Source organism: Lathamus discolor, chromosome 12, assembly GCF_037157495.1.
Source record: "Lathamus discolor isolate bLatDis1 chromosome 12, bLatDis1.hap1, whole genome shotgun sequence".
Taxonomy (NCBI): Eukaryota; Metazoa; Chordata; class Aves; order Psittaciformes; family Psittacidae; genus Lathamus; species Lathamus discolor.
This window is the reverse complement of record NC_088895.1, coordinates 9,925,186-9,945,720: the sequence shown is the minus strand read 5'-3', so window position 1 is coordinate 9,945,720 and position 20,535 is coordinate 9,925,186. Positions and strand designations below refer to the sequence as shown.

Genomic DNA, 20,535 nt, shown 5'->3' with positions numbered 1-20,535 from the left:
AAATATATCCTATATGGCCTTTATACTTGTTCTAGTTTTTGAAATCTCTATAAGGCAGTATATCTGAGGACTGGAAAAATTAGTGGATACTATGGGCACACTAGCATCTTCTACCATGAAGACAGGTTTTCCTAAAGCAGGATTTGGATATCCAAAGCACATTTTCTGCATTTTGCCCATATATCTGTATTGAACATCTTCCTTGAACTTGGTTTTGAATCTACCTCTTTGCTCAGGAAATGGTGCATAAAGGCTTCTTAGTCACTACTAAACCAAATCAGAAAAAGACAGCCATTTTACCCAATACAGATTCAAACACTTTCCACACCTTTAAATATAATCCCTCATCATGCTGGTTCACTCTGACATCAATTTCATTAGATGACCTAACACTTCCTTTGCTTTAGTTCATATCCATTTTCCCACTGAACACTTATTACCAATATTTAAAATTATAATGTATTGTGAAACACTACTGGAAATTTGTTGGCTAATAATTACTATCTTTTTACAAGAGAGATCCCAGTTCACTTCAGTTTTCCATAACTTAAGAGTATTTCAGCAAGGCTGAATAACTGACAGTAACCCTAGCAAGTGTTTTGTTCCCTGTATATATTCTCTGAAGATACACGAATTTTATCTGTGACTGACATTATTAGTCTTTTCTGATACATAACATACAAAAATGTCAGATACTGTACTTATTCCCTCTTCTAAGTGCAGATTTACCACCATAATCCAAGTACCTTATTTTCATTTCAAGTACATATTACATTCAGTATGTGTTAAGCGCAACTTTATTATTTGTAACTCACAGTTTACAAGAAGATTCATATCTCTTTCTAGCCTTCTGCTATTCCGATTTCTGCATTATGGCAGGTGACAGGCATCTCTGGAAATCTGAAGCAAGCTGAGAGAATTACACGTAAAAATCAATATTCTTCAACTGGAAATGGAAAGGTCTGCTCCTAAAATCCAAGCTTTAGCATTGCATCTAGTTAACAGACGCATGTAGGATGTGGATAATCGGAAAATAACAACTAGGGTGCCAGACTGTGGTACATCATATACCCAAAACAGCAGCAGTTTGAAGAACTGTACAGGCAAAAGTTACAGCCCTGGTGAAGACTAGGTTTTTTTTTCCTTAAAAAGTGAGCAACAGGTCTTTTTCTCCAGGTGACAGATCAGAGACTATGCATAGGGTGGCTCATGAAAATAAAACAGCACACTGTGCCTGGAACTCTTAGAGTGCCTAGAGTTAGTGCTATTTAAGTATTTTTTTTTTAATTCATGCTTGGTGAAAGTACACAGAATTTAGGTAAGAAATGAAGCAGTATTTTAATCTCTTTTTATTGTTTAGCTAAGTCAATCAATCTCTAAGGAGTTCATGCCTGTGTTATAAGCAGGACCCTTGTATTTGTAAACCAATATATGAATTGTATGAAACAATTAAAATCAGTACAGCGGAAAAGCATGTGAAAACTTAGTGTCTAAAACACCTTTTCTAGAAAAAGGTCTTTTCAAAGTCAATTTTTCTAGCTATCTTTCTGTATGATCTTCCACCTTCTTCATCTTGCTTGTACAACGAGTGACCTAGCTCAGACTTGAATTGCTAGTAAGCATGGCTATGAAATTTCCAGGATTAGCTCAGCTCTGGAAGCAACACAGACATGTCAGCACAGAGCTAGCTGCTGAGGAAATAATGCAGAAAGCTCTAGTTTTTGCATAGAGGACTGTGTAACAGTCAAACTACAGCTCAAACACTTCTAACGCAGTTTATTCCAGCTGGATTTGAGGGTGTCCTTCCCTGAATCCCACAAATCAGGTCAGGCCAAAATCACTGTAGCAGAAAGTGGCTTTTTTTAAGCTACTGTATCAATCAAGATTTTGTGATACAGCTTTTTTTCATAATCACCTTCCTAGTTAACTGCATCTACACATTTGTTTCAGTTGTATTATTTGAAATGAAAATACAGCAAATGGAAGAACTGGGAATACTTCTGTTTTATTGAACTATAAAAGTGAATCATAATTCACATTTATGATTAGGTCTGTTCTGTCCAGTTGCTTGGCCTGTTGTTGCTTCTCATCTCAATTAAACCCAAAGAAGGTAGCATAGAATTTTGCCAAAAACACAGGGACATAATAGAATCTGTTTAGGGAAGTCTAAAGTGAAGTCAAATAGAAGCAGATCATAGTTAATTAAAAAGTAGTCCCAAATGCTGGGGGAAAATCACTCCTGTAGGCCTCAGGGAAGTTCCCTAGGAGCAATCAAAGTGAGAAATGGGTATCACAATCATTTGTTCCAAGCAAAGACTTCAAGAAATGACCTTGCCAAAGAATAAATACATCCTCATTTTGCAAAAATTATTTAGCTCAGTTTAATTATTTTGCCTTTGAAACATGAGTTCTTGGCTGCAAAATTATTAGGTAGCTCCTCTCAACTTCAACTTAGCATATTAAATTATTAGAAAACCAATAAAGCCGTGTTTTGTAAAGAATTAAAATAAAATATAAAAAGTAACTCAATTCACCTTCAAAACAAGCTCCATCTTCGCACAAAAGTAGTATTTGAAATACAGGTTTTGGGGAAAGCAAAAGTTTTAATAGCAGCCATCATGAGCCACTAATCTAAACCAAACACTATGCAGCTGTCAAGGTGATAATGGGGGGGAAGTCTTATGGTATATTTCAGTGATTTTTTTTTTTGTCATTCAAATGCTTCAGGTAACAAAACAGCAACAACAGTTCCGTATTGAATACTTTTCATTTGATTTAACACGAAAAAGGCACTTCAGCTAAAAAGCTGCAGAAAGCAGATGGCGCCCCTTTCATGATGGTAAAGTAACAAAAGCCTAGGAAGGACCCATTACTGTAAGGTAAAAAGGCACACTGATGCTACTTTAACTGTAATAAGAATAAATTCCATATAATTTCACATCTGCATTACTTGAACAAATTATGACATAATCTACATCAACAATGTTAAAAAAAATAAGCTTGAACTCTACAGACTTTAGCACCAATGCTTTCAAACATATATCCCTGCAGGTATGCAAAAAATAACATCTCAGTTAAATTTCCGGTGGATATAAACATGAACCAGGCTGAAGGTGTACATTTGTCATAAAATAATGCTGTTTCTTTGCCCAGTCTAAATGCCGAACTGTAGCAAAATTTATAGAGGCTGAACTTCGGTCTTACAGGAAAACATGGTTACCAACATAAAGAAAATGTTGATGTTATTTATTTTTATATTGCACATTATCAATTTATAAATTAAGTCTTGACAGATTCCCTTTAACAAATCTCAGCATTTTACCCATCTTTTTGAAATAAAAGTATGAAAAAGCAGTGCTCTCCTATTAAATTTCACAAATTTAATAGTGAAAAAGTAATATATTAGGCTTCAAATTTAATTTCTTCTCTGGGGCAACAGGAATTGTGAAAATATTTACTCATATGAATATTGTTGCTAAATTTAAAGAGTAAAATTAACCCAAATGCTTTCAACATGACGAGTTTCACTGGGACCTAAATGCATGTAAGTAAACCTAAGGTGCGCTTTGTTCATGTCTTGAGCATTAACTGGAAAATAAAGGGAAGAGGGAAGGTATGCAGCTAACATAATGATGAACCCAGGAGATTTTAAAAAGCCAATGAACTGAAATACTTTCAGACAAATTGAGTAAATCTTAACTGCATATTCAATTATGGATAATTAAGAGCATGTAACAAACACTTAGAAGTTTCAGCAGATTTCAAGCTATTACCTTTATGTCTCAGAAGTCTATTCCAGTGCAGTGCCTTTCTGAAATAAAAAAGAAAAAACATTTCAAATCTAACCCACAAAACAAAGCAGGGCCAACAATACAGATACAGTAATTTGTTCCTTTTCAAATGCTTGTGTTTGGATTTTTTTTCCAAGAAAAATTATCAGCAAAATAGATCATTTTAAGTTAAACAGTTCAGGTTAAGGATGTGTGAAAAGTTTGTTACTCATAAAGAATTTGAGTTCTGATCTTTTTCTATATGATGCAAGGTTTACCTCAGTCAGCAATTACACTGCTAAATATAGCATGCTGAGTGAAAAACAGGTTTGCGTAAGTTTTTACAAGTGAGATCAGATACATCTAATTCCTTCTGTCAGAAGAATGTATCATGCATTTCTAGGGATTAGCATAACTGTGGCTGAACAGAAAAGGCAAGCAGTCTCTCAGAAAATGAGGGAAGGGATAGGATGAGGGATAATGGTTTTAAACTGAAAGAAGTTAGATTTAGATATTGGGAAGAAATGCTCTACTGAGAGAGTGGTGAGGCCCTGGCACAGGTTGCCCAAAGCAGCTGTGGCTGCCCCATCCCTGGCACTGTTCAAGGCCAGGTTGGATGAGGCTTAGAGCAACCTGCAAGGAAGGTGTCCCTGTACCAAACAAAACCCACTGCTAGTTCCAACCCCAAGATAAACAAAGCTTAACACAGGCAAAAGGAGCGCAGCTGCCATCTTGCTTCTGCAGCCTTGTCTATTTTTAATTCTCCATAATGCTTAATTTAATTTTAGCATCCCCCTCTAGGTCCCGAATTTACCTCACAGCTCAGCCCCCCTCAAGTCCTCTCCCTCTCCCTCTCCTCAGAACTGTAGCACAGCACAGATACCCCAGAGAAATTTACCCGATTTCCTGCTGCAGCTCCTCACTCTCCAGCTGCTCCCTGAGCCCCACAGCACCGCCCTTACCCACCTCTACCACCAAGCCAAGCCTCAGAGGACCGAAAACGCGAAACACCAACAGAAACAACCAACAGCCGCTGTGGCCCCAGGCTAAAGGGCGGGGGGGGGCCGCCGGCAGCCAGTCGGGGCTCGGCAGACGAGATAGAAGGGGCTGAAGAGGAAGGGGCGCGAGGCGAAGGCGGGAAGGTGTTGTCCGGTCGCTGTAGGGATAATGGCGGCTCGTTTGAGGTGAGAAGTTGACTGCTGACTGCTGTCTGCTGTGAGCAGCTTGCTCTAGGCGGGTAGCACGCTGCCCATTCTGCAGGAGGGAGATCCTTCTAGTTGTCTGGGTACCTTGTAGTGTTCTGCAGGTTGTGGCTTCAAGCACTTGTATCCTTCCTCTTTCAATAAATAAGAATTCTCTTTGTGGAAACAGAGGCTGTAGTGCTTGAGGTAAGTCAGGACAGCAGGCTTTAAGACTGATTTTCCTTCCTCAGGTAGCAGTCATCTCTACCCCTGCTGAGTATGCAGGAGAAGGGATATTTCTTCGCATGTTTCTACCTGCAATGTGACCAGGAGAAACAGAACTAGCTTCATTCCTGGTGCATGATGAAGCTAGTCCAGCAGGGCCAGCATTAGTTGGTCTAAAATGACCTGGCTTACCCTGCAACCGGGAACACTGCAATTGAATTGTGTTCGCGTCATGTTTAAGCTGCTTTGTCTTTTTAAAAAAATATTCTGGCCTGTTGGTAATCACAGTTTATGGCACTTGTTAAATTTCTTTTTTCCCAAAAGAGTTTTCAAATAAAAGGGAAAAGGAATGTATATTTTTTGTTTTCTTCCTTTAACTTTGACATTCCAATAGAATTTTCATTGTTGCTTGGGGTTTGTTTTTTTTTGCTATCCCAAGGCTTTTTTCCTGAGTCAAGATCGGTAACTGATAATGCTTTCAGATTTATTTTTCCTAAGATGTGACATAACCATCACAGAAAAGAGGGATGTACTGGAGTGGGTGATGTCAAAGAGCCTGAAACATTAAAGTTGCTTCTTCAAAAGTGCATAGCTACTACTCTGAGAAATCTCTTAACAGATAATACTTCAGATTAGGGCTTACTACAATATATTCAAGTGCAATAGAAATAAGAAACCTCAACAAAGCTATGTGTTTGGGTTCAGACTGCTGGCATGGCAGACAGTTGCTATGTATTATGTGACTGAAAGGTCTAAACTCAAAATTTAAGGTCTTCTAATACATAAATAATTTCAGCCTGACTTGCAGTCATGTTATTTAGTCATATAGTGTATGTAAGTGATAAAAGATTCCCCATTGAGTTAACTTCCTGAGGGCATTTTATTATAGTAACAATCTGCAGGTCAAAAAAAAAAGTCATGAAGCAACCTTAGGAAGTTGACTCTCTGATTCTAGAGTTGCAACCCTAATTAATTCTTATTTCCCTTTAATAAGGTTTTTACACCTGATAACTATATCTAGTTATTGTACTGCTTGTCAGTACTGCAAATGAGCAAATTTAGCATAATGCTGCTTTCTAAGTATTTGCTGTTTAATACTGACTTTTTTTTTTTTTTTTTAAAGAAAGCAGTACCAGTGGTCATTGGAAAGAAGTTTCAATGTTATTAATGCTAAGTTCTCTTTGGGGGAATAAATCATACAGTACATTTGTTGTACTTTATGAAGTTTGATGTTTCCATATGGTAGTAGTTAAATGACTAGTATGTTAACAACAATAACATCTGCCCATATTGAAGTCGAAATAAAACTTGCTGTTGGTCTTCTTGGGCTCAGGATTTCACAGGGAGAGTTTTTGGCAGTGGAGCACCATTGCTAAAGCAGCTGAGATATTTTGTCTGGTAATATGTGTATTTACATTAAATGAAATGCACAAAATACCAAAGCTTGGAAGTGCACTCCTTATGTCACTGCTGAAGTTGGGTAATCCATAAAGTATCTAAAAAAATCTTAAATCTTTTCTGATTTTTTCATTTTTTGGAACAACTTTACTAGTATCAATATGCATTTCTCCCTCAGCTTCTAATATATGGGAATGTCAATAATGCCTTGTTCTCTAAAATGCATCAAGTACTTTCATATTGCTTTCAGATACATAAAAGTGTTCTTGAGCTGACAAACTGCAGCTGTAAAACAGGTTGTGTTGAACCAGAAAGAAAAGTGATTTTTACTTATTGACCCAAAGGTTTTAAGAAATAGGTCTAGCTTCTTAGACTTGAATTTCTGTCAGTGAAGTTTTGAAAAATGATGATCAGTGTACATCTTAATTTTAAAGCTTGTTTAGGAAAAAAGTAGATCTGATCCCAACCAATAGAGGATCTGATATTTAACTGACCTCTTTGTTTTGAAGTCTTTTGCTATTTTAGTGTAGGATGAATGAAGGCAACATCTGTACTTGTTATTTCCATATGCTTAGTACTGTAAGATGTGCACAGAATAGAGTTAACATTATTTTTAAAAACAAAATCAACTATTCTTATATTTTCTTCTCTACACCTAAAAGACAGTGGTAAGAGGCTGTAGGTGAGTTCAGAGTTCTAATTTCTGCCAACTAAATAATGAGACCAGACATTTTAAGCTTACTTTGATATTTGGGGTTTAACTTCAAGTCTGAGAACATGTATTTTTCTTTTCCTTGGTATGTCTTCCAAGAACAATCTTTCCTTTGTTTGAGGAAATAATTTTTGACATACAAAGGACTCTGGAAAAAAATATATGAACACTAAATGTTTTGTGCTTCATATCCTAAAATAGCTTTGCAGTATCTTTCAGATACTTGCCACAAGTTAGTAAGTCTTAACTATCATAATAGTATATTTCAAAGTGAATAAATAATTATAGTCATCAGCACATGAGCTATGCATGGATTTGGTGTTGGAATGGGATGTTTCCTTTCCAGCAGGTTTTTTTTGGAGCTTTTTTCAGAAATATCCTCAGACTGTCATGCATGGTTGCTCTTGTAGATGCAGGAGGTACCAAATCTTCATTAGAAATTCACTTAAGTTTTCAGGAGCATATGGAAATATTATTTAATCCTCACTGTGGGGTTGCAGGAAGGGCACTCAAAAGTAAAATGGCTTGCCCTGTGCTATGCAGTAAAGAAGTTGCTTCATGCTGACTTGAATAACTGGTAGTACTGTCACCAGTAGAAGAAGAACACTTGAAAGTGATAACTAGAATTTTAATGTGCTATATGTGGGCATAAATGGAAAAGTGCTGAAGCTGCTCTGTGATACAGACCAGCACAAGGCACAGAAGGCTTCCTGCTACAGTTGGCATAGAGATACAAGGCTCATCATTTCAGCTATGAAACATGAGCAGTGGTACCTCCTTGCATAATGCACAAGATGAATCATGAATCGTTTCTTAGCATCATTGAGGGGAATTTTTTAGAAGAAATTTAAGTTGGTTGTCGGAAATAGGTTTATTTATGGCCCAATTTGCAAATAGGCAGTTCCAGATGAAGACAAGTAGTTGACTTATCTATGATATCTATATGTAACTTTTTGTTATCAGTAAATAATGAAATTTTCGCTATTGACTATATCCTGCAGAGCAGGATCTATAAAACTTACGATTCATCATTCTGCTTTGTGTGTACTTGTATCTTTTAATATCTAATAAACTGCTTTTAAGTGAAAAGGTAAGTCTTCTCACAATAGTACTAAAGGCTTTGTAGACATCTATACTGTACAGTTTGAATGCAAATGCTACCATTATATTGGATTTCTGGAGGTATAATTTGTGGTTACACAAGTTCAAAACACTGGTGAACCAAAAGCTTATTTCCTTCGGATTTAATGGACTTACAGAAAGTCATTGGCTATATTTCGCTTTGAAGAGCATCTGTCAAATTTCTAAATTTCTGCTTGCAGGCTCCTTCTACAAGGATCCAGTGTTTGAGATGTCAGAGCCAAATAGGTTTTTAAGGTCATATCTAAGGTTCATCCAAATATGAGGGTCTTTGGAGATGATGCCTGTGATGAGCAGATGAAACAGTATAGCAAAGATGTTCATTTGTAGCCTTGCTCTTCTTTATGCTTCCTACTTCAAATGCACAAATGTCAGAAGTATGAAGAGTAGTAACTGGAGTTTCCCATGCTGTCAGTCCTGTGCCTGTAATGGCTCTTCATGCATCCTTGCCAACAGGTGTAATTTAAAGTAAATGTGAATTGGCATAGACATTGGTGTGCTACAGATAGCCTTTAAAAACTGCTCTGATGCTTTCGTCCAGTTTACTGTGGTGGTCCTGGCTGTAGATAAGAAATTAAATTGTCATGTTGCCATTTATTTCTGCTTATCTCTCTTAAGTAGTTCACTCTTACCTGCTTTTAAGTATGCAGAGTATATTCTCATGGACTTACTGGAAAACTGTATTTGGTATTAACGTACAAGTTCAAGTATAAATGAATGCAAAACTTAATTAATTTTTAAAACTTAAAATAATTGCCTAAGTCACTTCTGTTTAATTCCTGTATTTGATTTTCTGATTAAAATGTTATAGGAACTTTAATGTCTTACTGACTTTAGACTGAGCACATGTTGTTTTCTCTGGTAGTATTTTCAATTATACAGATGTGGTGTTGTATTAATTTGGATCTCTTTAGTAAGAGAGCTTCTTTCCTGTCCTTAAGAACTCTTCTGCGTCTGCCTTTATTTCTCATGCAGTTATTCTGGCTTTTGACATGCACAAATCTTATTTTCCATTCTAGCCAATACAGCATTGCCTATGTGAATTCGAAGCCTGAGTCTGCATTCAGAGCTTAAAAAAAACTTCATGTGAGAGCTGCCTAAAGTGCTGCTTTGTCACTTGAACAGGGAAAGATCTGCATGCATTATTACATATACCTCAAGAAGGTCTCTTGTGGCTTGCGCAGATTTATTTTGCTGTATCTACAGTTGTATATTCATGAATTGGAGCAGCATTAAAATGAGGCTGAGAAGAAGCTGGAATGCATGATACTTCCACAAGCACATTGCCATACTTACCGGTGGAAAATGGCAACTGTAAATATCATTGACAGTGAGGCATTTTATGCTTATGGCAGTCCTTTAGCCCTGATTTAAGGTGCCTCTGCCACTTAATCCCAAGTGTTTTGTACAATTCTACAAGGAACATTACCAACTTTTAGCTATCTACTAAATAAAATATTTGTCAGCTTGGTATCCAAAAGTAGCTGAGTAAATAGCATTTGTGTGAGTTTTTCTCAAGGGAAAAATTGTGATCTAGTGAAAGGGTCACAAATAGAGAAATCGGAAATCCAGATTCTTAGTTGTGGCTGATACTGACCTACTGTGCAGTCTTGAACAGAATACATGAGGGACAGTGCTTACAAATCCTGAATTTACACCAATTGTTAGAATCACAGAAGTGCTTGTCACTTTTTCAAGAAAAATATTTTCTAGAAAATAGATGTAATGGTACTGGTGTGCCTTAGAAGAGTTCTCAAGGCTCTGAAAGGTTCTTTTGTGTCAGCTGGGATACTTCCTTGGCTTTTTTTCTGAAACCAAAGAATCTTCCCCCCAAAAAGTGGAAAATGAATGATTTATTTTCTCTGATGTGACAACTAAGTTTCCTGGCTTATCACTTTAGAAACAAAAGGATATTAACTTGTAACTTTTTTCTCATAGAAGCACTCCTAGAAGAACACGAGAAGTGAAAGGTTTTCATGCTTCTATGGGAAGGTAAGAGTTTATCTGACCAAAATGCTCTTTATGTACTTTGCAACTTTTGGAGATCTGTCCCTTTCCCCTGCTTAAATATCACATGCAAGAAACCAGAATTTGCATTAGCCATCAACACCTGTATGAACTTTCTGCCTAAAACCAGTGTAGAATACCTGATCTCTGCTCTTCAGCATGAGATGATTTTGGGAAAGAAAAATTCTGGCTTCTATCATGTTGCCTATCACTTTTTCTCCTTATAAGATACCTTCAAGAGTGTTTTCAGAAATAACTTCCTAATATTGAACGATAATTGAGAATTTCATGAAATAGTTACTTTTCTACCAAACCAGCTGGGTGGTTGAGTAAACAAATGTAATTCTCTTTAGAGGGGTCTAGTTTTCTAATATGTGATTTCTATTAATGATAAAAGCTCCTATCATTAGGAAAGAGCTATTCATACATTTGTCACTCTGAATGGGAAAGTATGGAGCTTTAGCAGCACCCTAAATAACTTTTAAAAATGAGATTGCTTTGCACTTTATCAGCTTATATAGTGATAGATGCTAGCAAATGCCTGCTGTCACTGAAATTCGCAGTGCCAAAGTCCATCAGGGTAGGAGACAAAGCTTTGGCCCCAGACGTATTATTTTAGTCTGTTCCCCAAAGAGAGACTGAAGTAGATATTTGCTTTCGCCTGTCTCTACAGCTCAAGTCCCAAAAAAATCTAGAACAGGATGATTTTGTCAAATATTTGCAAAAGATAAAGTTAGTACAGAAGGGCTTTGAGTATCACACTACTTAGCGCGTAAACTCCTGGAATAAAAGTAAAAAGGGCAAGTGAGAAGATTGAGAGCACTGTCTGGTGACTCTTCAGACTAATAGCAGCGTGCTGTCCTAATCTACTCCTAATGTTGATGTTCATGTCATTATGTAGCCTCAAGAGCTTTCTAGATAGGTGCACAAAGCATTATCAGCAAAAAGATCTTGCACACCAAATGACTGGATTGTACATATTAAGAGTGACTTTACAGTTCTGTTCTGTATGAGTTGGCTTTCTCCTTCACTGCTCCACAGAGGAAATGAATCTGCTTTTGGTATTAGAAGTGGCTGCTTCAGCACAGGGATGGGCCAAGATACCAGCTGTTACACAGGTGTATTGCTTACAGCTACATCTGAAACATCAGTGTTTGCTAGTTACCACTGACCCTCCCTTTTTGTGGAATTTCTCTAGGACCTATAGTTGCATTTTTTTCCTCTAAAGTTGAAATGGGCTTTTGTCTGATCACTCCATATGTTGTGTATTCTGGACCATCCCCACCACAGATGTTCCTCTCCATGCATTAAAACTGGATTTCATCTCATTCGGCTTAAGCACTTGACTTTAAAAGGCAAACAAATCAAATCCCTTTCTTGAGGGTATAATGTATCATTTTCCCCTCTTTGACTGTGTATTATCGTCCTTTACATCTGATTGCATCATCAAAATCTAACTTCCTGCATCTGTGTTGGCTAATTAGTGCTTTGGCTTTAAACCTCCTTTCAAAAATACACATTTTCTGAACTAGTCAGTATTTTTATTTATTTTATACCAAGTGTTCGGAGCATGTTTAATGAAAAGAGGAAGAGTGATGATTTCTCTAAATTGGACGCAACAGAGTGAAAAGACTGGGATGCAGAACCAAACAAATCAGTAATGGGGGGGGGGTGGGAAAGCAGACCTTAGGAGTGAGCAAGTAAGGCTAGTGATGCTTCAGTGGCAGCAATCAGTCAGGTGGACCAAGTGTAATGAGAGATTTAAAAGAAAAAAGAGAAAAAAACCAAAACTTTTGCTCAAAGCATGTGGACTGTTAATGATTTGACTGTAAACCTTTTTGAAAACGCTGTTTCAAAGAGGCAGAGATCAACTGAAACAAAAACGGGAATGAAACTGTTCTGTAGACAGAAAACTGATGTGTATTTGGTGTACTTGGCTAAAACTCCACTAATCTCCACTAATCTAAACATTGTGTATGACATAGGCCACTCTTACTTTCTTCAGTTTAAAATCGTTTGGTAAATTAGAATACTACTTTTTATTGGCATTATATACTGGTTTTATTTTTGAGCAGGTTTTTGTGTTGCTGTCAGATGTATCTAATTAGTTGCACAGTGTATTCATTCAGTTTAATAAAAACTAAGTGATTTAAGTCTGGAAGCAATTTAGTGTTAAGTATATGCTGTCATCTACTGGTTATCCCATGTAATCTTGTTTCGTACGTACAGCTTTTATGTCACCCTTACTGGAGAAATAGGGGGTCAGCTGTAAGGTTGCTTCCTTGTAACTGTCTTGATTGCTGTATCTCTTCTAGGTGATGCAAAAGGTAAAAAATAACTGGCCAAATATACAAACAGATAATTTGGGGGGGCTTTAAACAAGAACTAAGTTGAGTGGGAAGGAAATGAAGGACTGCTGTGATAATTGTACCTTCAGAAATAATGTTTAGTCCCATCTTCTGGTTTTCAGTTAATCAGGAGCTGGAAGCAGGAGATAATGTGAGATACTATGTATTCTGTGTATACAGAGGTAACTTGATTTTGCACACACTGAGAATTACTTTCCGGAGAAGCTGATTATTTTCAGCCCATGTTCAAATGTTATTTGCTTGCATTTCTTGTTTGGTCATGAAGCTCAATGCCCAAAGTCATGCCTGCAAGAGCTCACACTCCTTTGGCATACTAAGCAATGTGATTACATCTGGTTTTAATTGTACTATTTCAGATATGCTGAATAAAAAATTACAAGTAGTACAAAAAAAAAAAATGCTTTTGCTACAGACGAGTGTTAGCAGGTGATCAGCTGATGTGTTCTTGGGAAATGAGGCTGTCCACAGAGAATATAGCTTCATCTGTCTCCATTGGAAACAATAGAGCATGGAGTCCTTGGGCAGAACCTATTATTGAGCCTTTATTGGAAGATGGGCAAAAGAAATTTTAATCAACTCTTGATTAAAATGTGCAGCTCAATTTCATCAACTGGAGAAAGCTAAACCCTAACAAATGAGGATTTCCTGAATGAACTTCTGCTCAAAAAGATCGTCATAAATTGCTGGGCTTGTTTTATGGACATGAGTTATATTAATGTTTGAGAAACACCTTTTCTCCTATGCTCTAATTCCATAAGAGCAGTTGGAAAGGTAGTTTGGACATGGTAGTGTGGAGGAAAAGGTTTCTTCATACCCGTATTTTTCCTTACTTTATGCACATGCAGACTTTTATCTCTCTGCCTTCTTTGAGGGTTGAAGATTAGTGCTAAAAGTTTGAGTCCTGGTGATACTGTTATTATGCTTTCTCTTCCAGTTAACCTTATGCAGAATTCTTCGAAGACCTACTTGCTTCTTTTTGTTCCTTATCCACATTAACAGGGATCCATTTCAGCTGTAAGAGCAGAAACAATAGCGTGTGGAGCATAAAATGGTAATTACAGTTGGGGAAGAAAGGTGTGATGTGTGGAATTGTGGTTCTTGATGATGCCAAGATATGCTTGTGTATGTTTACATTTTATGGTGTGTATCATAGTTTGTTACTAGCAGAATACTGGAAATAGGCACTGTTAATGACAATCGGACCTCAGTGCATTTTCTAATGATATCATATTATTAGCAGCAGTTGCTTTTACAATACCTAGAAACCAGGTACAAATAAAATGACAATGCTTTTAGTCTGTGAGAATTTAGTACACTTTACAGCCTTCTGATCGTTTAGCCTACATAATTTGTATACTTTATTTTAGTACCTTTAATAGCAAGTATTCTGTCCACTGAGCAAATGTAGAGGGACAACTTTATTCAGACTTTCATGTCTGAAAATCAACATGAGTAACATTCTAATTTTGGCCATGCGTGCTCTAAAATAATATCAAAATACTGGGTCGTAATAAAAATCAAGGTAGTATCTCTTTTCAATAATGTCTTTCAAGGAAGTATCTTTGCTTGGTTTTTTGAACAGAACACTTCTGAGTATGTAATTATCACATTAGGATTAACTTTTTCAAAATATCTGCCAATAGAGCAGTATGGACAGAATTACTTTTCTAGAGTGGGAAAGACCAAGTAGAACTTAATTTTTATTTTCTGCTTTTCTGTTAGAGTAAATCATACTTGTTGCTCAGCAGCAAGGTTGTTTAATTTCTAGTGTAGTTTTAGCCAGGACTCCTGGATGAAAGTATAGATCCTAATACTTTGATGTCCAGACATCAGACGGTTCTTACTTTACTCAACCCAGCCAAATTCTATATTAAATTTCCAAATTTATTCCTGGATTTGTTACATTTCCAGTAAAGATGGTCCTGATGGAAGTGCTGCAGGCATTTTAACCTTGATTCTTCTAGATGTGGTCCTGAACTCACAACTAATGGCAGAAGAAAAAAGATCTAAAGAGGTCAAGAAACAACAAGTGTTAGGATTTGGATTTTCAAAGCCACTTACTGGACTCAGGCCTTCTGGAAGTTAATGGGACTTGGCACATGGCCCAAATTCAAAAACTTATCTAAAGTGCCAGTGGCCTGTGTAATGCAAGACTGCCACTAGCTGAGCTGCTGCAGCTATGTTATGGCTGTGGAGAGCAGTATAAAAAAAGGAATCCAGTGTAAACAAGGCCTTTGGGAGCAAGATCTGCAACTCCTCCCAGGCCCCTTCTGTGACCTTGGGCACAATGGGTGGGTGCTTTGAACAGGCACAGTGTTAACTCACAGCAGGGCTTGAACTGAGTCTGTTTATGAGTTTCTGCAGTAAAGATTGTGGTACACAAATGCCCATACTTAGTTGACTAAGGAAAAGGGATGAGATACAGACATTGTTTATTGAAATTAATGGAATTGGCAAGTGTTTAATGGCAAATTTGTCTTTACCAGTGAAGTAACTTAATGTAGTCCAAGTACATCTAATGATCAGTAACTTTTTCCAATCACAGCATCTTTTGCAAAATATTTGTGTGGCTTAGAAAAAAAAGTATATGAAAAGTAACTCATATGTTGAAAATAATTTTAATATTTCTACACAAAATATGAAATGGCCTGCAGTGAACATCAGCCTAAATCTGTGTGAATGTTGGCATAGAGTACATTGTGCTGCTGCTTTTCATCTCCTAGTATACCACCTAGTAGATAGAAATAGACTTCAGATTAAGTCAAAGCCCTTAAATTAGGAACTAATCTACTAATATTCAATAAAATAATACAGATTGACTTCCTGGCATTTTAAAGAAAAGAGTAAGTTTTAACAGACCTAAATTGGGTCAAGATTTCAGCTTAGGATAAGTCATGTTGCTTTTATTGTTTTATTTTGTGTATTTAGGCAGTTATTCTTAAGCCCATTGTAGTATCCTTGTGCTGACTGAGATTTTGATCAACATGGTTGATCGTACTGTCATTGTTCAGTAAAATGTACACCTCACATTTAAGGAGAGAACACGTTTTCACTCCTTTCTAGAATCAACTCTTTATATTTTTAAAATGCAAAGTTGAATGATTTACCTTGTTTGAAAGGCACAGATAGAATTACAACACAAATATGTTAACTTTGGTTAGGGATGAGACTGGCACCTTGCTTGCACCTACAATCAGTACACAAATTACAGTGTCATTTCTCAGCAAAAATATTTTCTTGGATTCAGTTTGGGAAGTGCTCTGTAACTTAGGCATGCCCCACCAGCCTACCAAGATGCTGTTTGTCAAATTTCTTTCCGTAAATGCAACCTTTCTTAAATAACTTAGCTGAAAGAGAAATGAATGTTGGATAATTCAGTGAGACTGAATGGCAGGAATTTTTTTTTTTAACGGCTTCTGCAATGCTTCATATCTGAGCAAGGAAGAACTGCTAAGTTCAGAAATGCCAGGATTGTTCATCAGCCCTTTGTTGAAGTGATGTGATAAAATGTTCATAGCCTGTAGAATATAGAATTTTGTTTTGCCCGGATCTGCCAATGTATTTTATGTTTGGTTCAGCCTCATTGTAAAATCTGGGGGAATTAAAGTAACTGAGTTCATTGATCTATGAATGATTTCTAAAATGGCACATAAAATGTAACAGGGAAGGATATATCAGCTTGGAGTACTTTTTATGCAAATTATGTAATTTATCCTTTGGCATTCGCTGAGCTGTGTGTATCTGCCACAGCAGTCTGAAGGTGCTGTAAGTCATGGGGTCTAACCTGCTGCCTGTTGAAAACAAATTGGAGGGCTCCCAATTGACTTTGTGGAAGCCAAGAACTGTTTGAAAATCTTCTAAATGGAGAACTTTACCAATTGCTCATATTGGCTAGGAATTGTATTCCATGTTATACAAATAACAAAAGCTTCGCTCCTGTGATGTTATAGATCTGATTTCATTTGAGTCAGACTCATGGAAGAATAAGACTGGTAAGAATAAGATGAATTAAAGCAAGTTCATCTATGTTGTGTAATTCCAGTAAATGTTTGCTTGAGTATCTGCTCTGAAGCAAAAATAGCTGACTACTGTTAAGACAGTCATGCGTTACTGCCCCATAGAACTGCTACAGTAGTCCATTGTTCTCCATCCTGTACACCCGGTACACCTTAATGTACCCCAAATAGTCAAAACTTTAACAAAATTGAAAAAATCCCCAAGTCTTGCACATGTGTGCATGATGTCAGTGTCGAATTTGAAATACAGATGGCTTTTTCCTTCTTTAAATGTTCTTCGAAGGTAGGTGATTATATATAAATATTTTTTGTATCTACATGCAGCTGCTTCTGAAAAATGTCTAGCCAAAATCTCACAGAGATCAGTGGTGAGCAATAGTTATACCTACACAAAGATATGTATTTTATATCTGAAGATCTGAAATGTCTTCAGAAGATCAGATAAACAGTAATGAGGAGATACCAGGACTTTATGCAAAGTCGAATTCCCTGTGCGTGCCATCCTCAGCCTTTCGCTTGTCAGGGAAAGCTGTATTGAAATGATGGCGGTAGTGAATGCTGACATCTAGTGGTTATAGGGCACAGGAGAGAATTCAACTTCGTCACCTCTTTTGTTAAAGGTTTGAACCGTGCTTATCAGCGCTGCAGCTGGGTAGTAAGCTTTGTTTTTTAAATGCAGTTTCTTTCAGTTTGCATTTTTTACTTTTAAAGGCTTTGTAGTGCATGGTTTTAATTCTCAACTGCATGTTTCTCTAGCTTCTCAACATCATGTAGTCTAAATACTCTGTAAAAGAGAATACTTTCATTTTCATGTGAGTTCAACATAAGAATGTATGTGGTTATCTAATTGGAATGCAATAGAAAAGCCTTTAAATGGTTCTTGGATTTTCATGTAGGAATCGAATGGTATTAGAGGGAAGGCATTACGAGCTTGCAGCCCTGACCAGTGGCTGTTCCAAGATACAGAGACAAAATCCTGGCGTCCTGTTCAGAGAAGTATGTTAATTTGCTTTCCGAAAGCAATACTGACAATATATGAATTTGGTATTTGTTGGTCATTAGTGATTTCATGCAAGAAACGATTACCAAGAACTGTTAAATTCAAGCACATTTACCATTTTGGAAGCTTGTATAGTCACAATTTTTTTTATACTGGAGAAGTGTTCTCAGAAGTATCACTCTTTCTGGGCCTTATTCTTATGCCTTTGCTGGTGCTGTGGCCAGAGATGGGGTACTAGGCTACTGTATCTTTGGTATGACCTAATAAGTCATTCCTTGTGATTAAAGGAATAATATTTTCATTTTCTAAGTAGTAACATCCTTAACTAAGCATCACAACCATTCTTTTCCTATTTTGTTGCTTTGAGATAATTTGTTTTGTCTCACATTTTAGAGATGTACTCTGCAGTTCTGTCTCATGAATAATAATCTAGAAAAAGTTCTAATATAGAGAAATGCAAAAGATTGTGTTACATTCTAAAGACCACATAAATCTGTGTTCCCTGGCATGTATGGGCTGCTGAATTCGAAATTGCCTGATGCGATTAACCATTTTCTTCATCTGTATTCTAGCACTTATGTCAGTTTAATTTCCCTTTTTGGAAAAAGATCAATGGTAAAAGGAAGTACAGAGAATGTTAAGATGCACCCTTTAGCATTTAATTGTATTGTGTGCAGAATCTCAGCTAGATAAAACTGAAAAAACATTTGCTGTTTTGCAAAATTCAGAACTGCAACATTTTAGGCCTGAACGGTGCCAAAATCAGGCATCTCAGCCTCTACCATGGTTTTCATCATGTAATTTTGGATCTGTTGCTGCACTGTCAGAAGGGCTATCATCCACCTATATTCCTTGATGTTTAAAGGCTTTAATCCACTCTGTTATGCACTGTTCTGGAGCAGTGACACATAATCTTGCAGCAGTCCTCTGTTTGCTACCTTTTGGGAGTATTTGCTATGTTATCTTAAAGCAAAATGAGTCATAATTTCTGTGGTATGGTTATATATTACATACATATTACACTTGGATCATAGCTGCAACTAAGCTTCGTTTTTATTTGAACTTGTGTTTAGGGAATAATCTAGATCTGGAAGTACCAGAACACTTTGCAGTTTTATTGTTAGGGGGTGGTCTTAAATTCATGGTTCAAGATTTTTAATGTACAAATAACATTTTGTTTTTAAATGATCTCTATTTTACTTCTGTTGCTTGATGCTGAAATTAAAAAGTGGGGTTTGGCAATGAAAGTGAAATGAAGTAAGGTAAGCATGTATTTGTTGGAAGGCGGTTCTTTTGGCTAATGCTGATGCAGTACATATGTTAGACCACCAGGTAGAGCTACATCCAATGATTTGAATCGGGTTTGTGCTATGTAAATTTTCAAGGGTTTTGGTAACTCTGAGTATGTTTGAGAATGGCTTTTCACTGAAGTAATGTGAAATAATGGCTGTATACTTGCTAGTGGTGAAATTTTGCTTCTCAGTAGACAAAGTGAAAAGATGAAAAAGGAAATGCATGAAGACCATTTGGTTACAAAAGCTGAAATAGACTGCCGTTTAAAAAAACATTCGGGGTGAGGGTGATGTTACTACAAAGAGAGATATACTTGTGACCGTTCAGAGGCTTTCATTAGGAATAGAATTTAAGATGATTCAGGTTCCAGTTTCTACATTAAGAGTGAGTATTTTACATTTAGGATAGGTTGTTCTAACTATGAAGCAGCTGAAGTGTAAGTTATTGCTTGATTCTGACTTCAAAAACTCCTGAAATATGTTTGCACTCAAGAAAAGAATGACTAGTTGATTAAGGTCATATTTTTTAGACACAATATATCTAATGATATATTAATGATAAACTAATGGTATGCTAAGAAAACAGGTTGTCCTCTCAGGAGTGCAAGAGTTTCTTCAGTGCTGTTTCACAGCTGTGGACTTGTAGGTCAGAGAGCTTGCATGCTTTGCCTCAGTGTGCTTGTATCATTAGGAGATTATACTATTTCTTAATACATATTTTGAAAAAGTTTTGTTGCATAACATTAAATATTTCACCAAAAGTCTAGAATGATTAATGTTGCCTCCCTTGTTGCACCTTCTTTTACATTTCTTTTCTCATGTAATCTCAATCTATAAAGTCAATATATCTCTTCTTTCCCAGAAAACATTTGTTTGTCAGAAAGGAAAAAAACTTTATTTTCCTTATACGTTCATGCTTTGATGTTATATGGTATATGTTGAGTTTGATCTTGAACTGTGTGATGTGTAACAGTATATGCAGTGTTTATTTGGCAAGGCAGCTCTGAATTTGTCATGTAAAAATGTTCTTTTCCCTTCAGTCAGCTTAATGCCTATGTGCCATTCCAGAGCATGATGACTATACATGCTGACAGTCTCTTATAGTGAAGTAGTGCCCTGAGAACATTCTTGTACAGAAGGTAGATAGCCTGACTTTTCTTGGGGGCCATGCACCTGTAACTTGTGGTTGGAAGCACAACGTGATAAGCAAGAGTGTTGCTGCTGAGGAGTTTATAGTCATGGCTGGGAAATCTTTGTTTCTCTGAAAATTATGGCATGGGTAATGACAACAAATATGTGGTTGAATGACCTGAAATAGTTAAGATGTAATGGAGCTCCACTTATTTCTTATTTCAAGGAATAACAGCTAACAAGAACTCTGTTCTGGGACTATATGCACTTTCTCCAGATTAAGTCAAATTTGTC

General features: G+C 36.7%; 2 long non-coding RNA genes across 2 annotated transcripts in view; one reads left to right on the top strand and one right to left on the bottom strand.

Annotated features, from left to right (window-relative positions):
* Positions 1 to 820: 820 nt before the first annotated feature.
* Positions 821 to 4,909, bottom strand: LOC136020951 (uncharacterized). Its single transcript, XR_010615613.1, has 3 exons — positions 4,737 to 4,909; positions 3,774 to 3,811; positions 821 to 910 (listed from the first exon to the last, which is right to left on the bottom strand). It is a non-coding gene; the product is annotated as an uncharacterized LOC136020951 (long non-coding RNA).
* Positions 4,881 to 20,535, top strand: part of LOC136020950 (uncharacterized) — a 38,639-nt gene continuing 22,984 nt past the window's right edge. The window contains exons 1-2 of the long non-coding RNA XR_010615612.1: positions 4,881 to 4,954; positions 10,365 to 10,418. This is a non-coding gene — a long non-coding RNA (uncharacterized LOC136020950). The remainder of the gene's footprint in view (positions 4,955 to 10,364; positions 10,419 to 20,535) is intronic.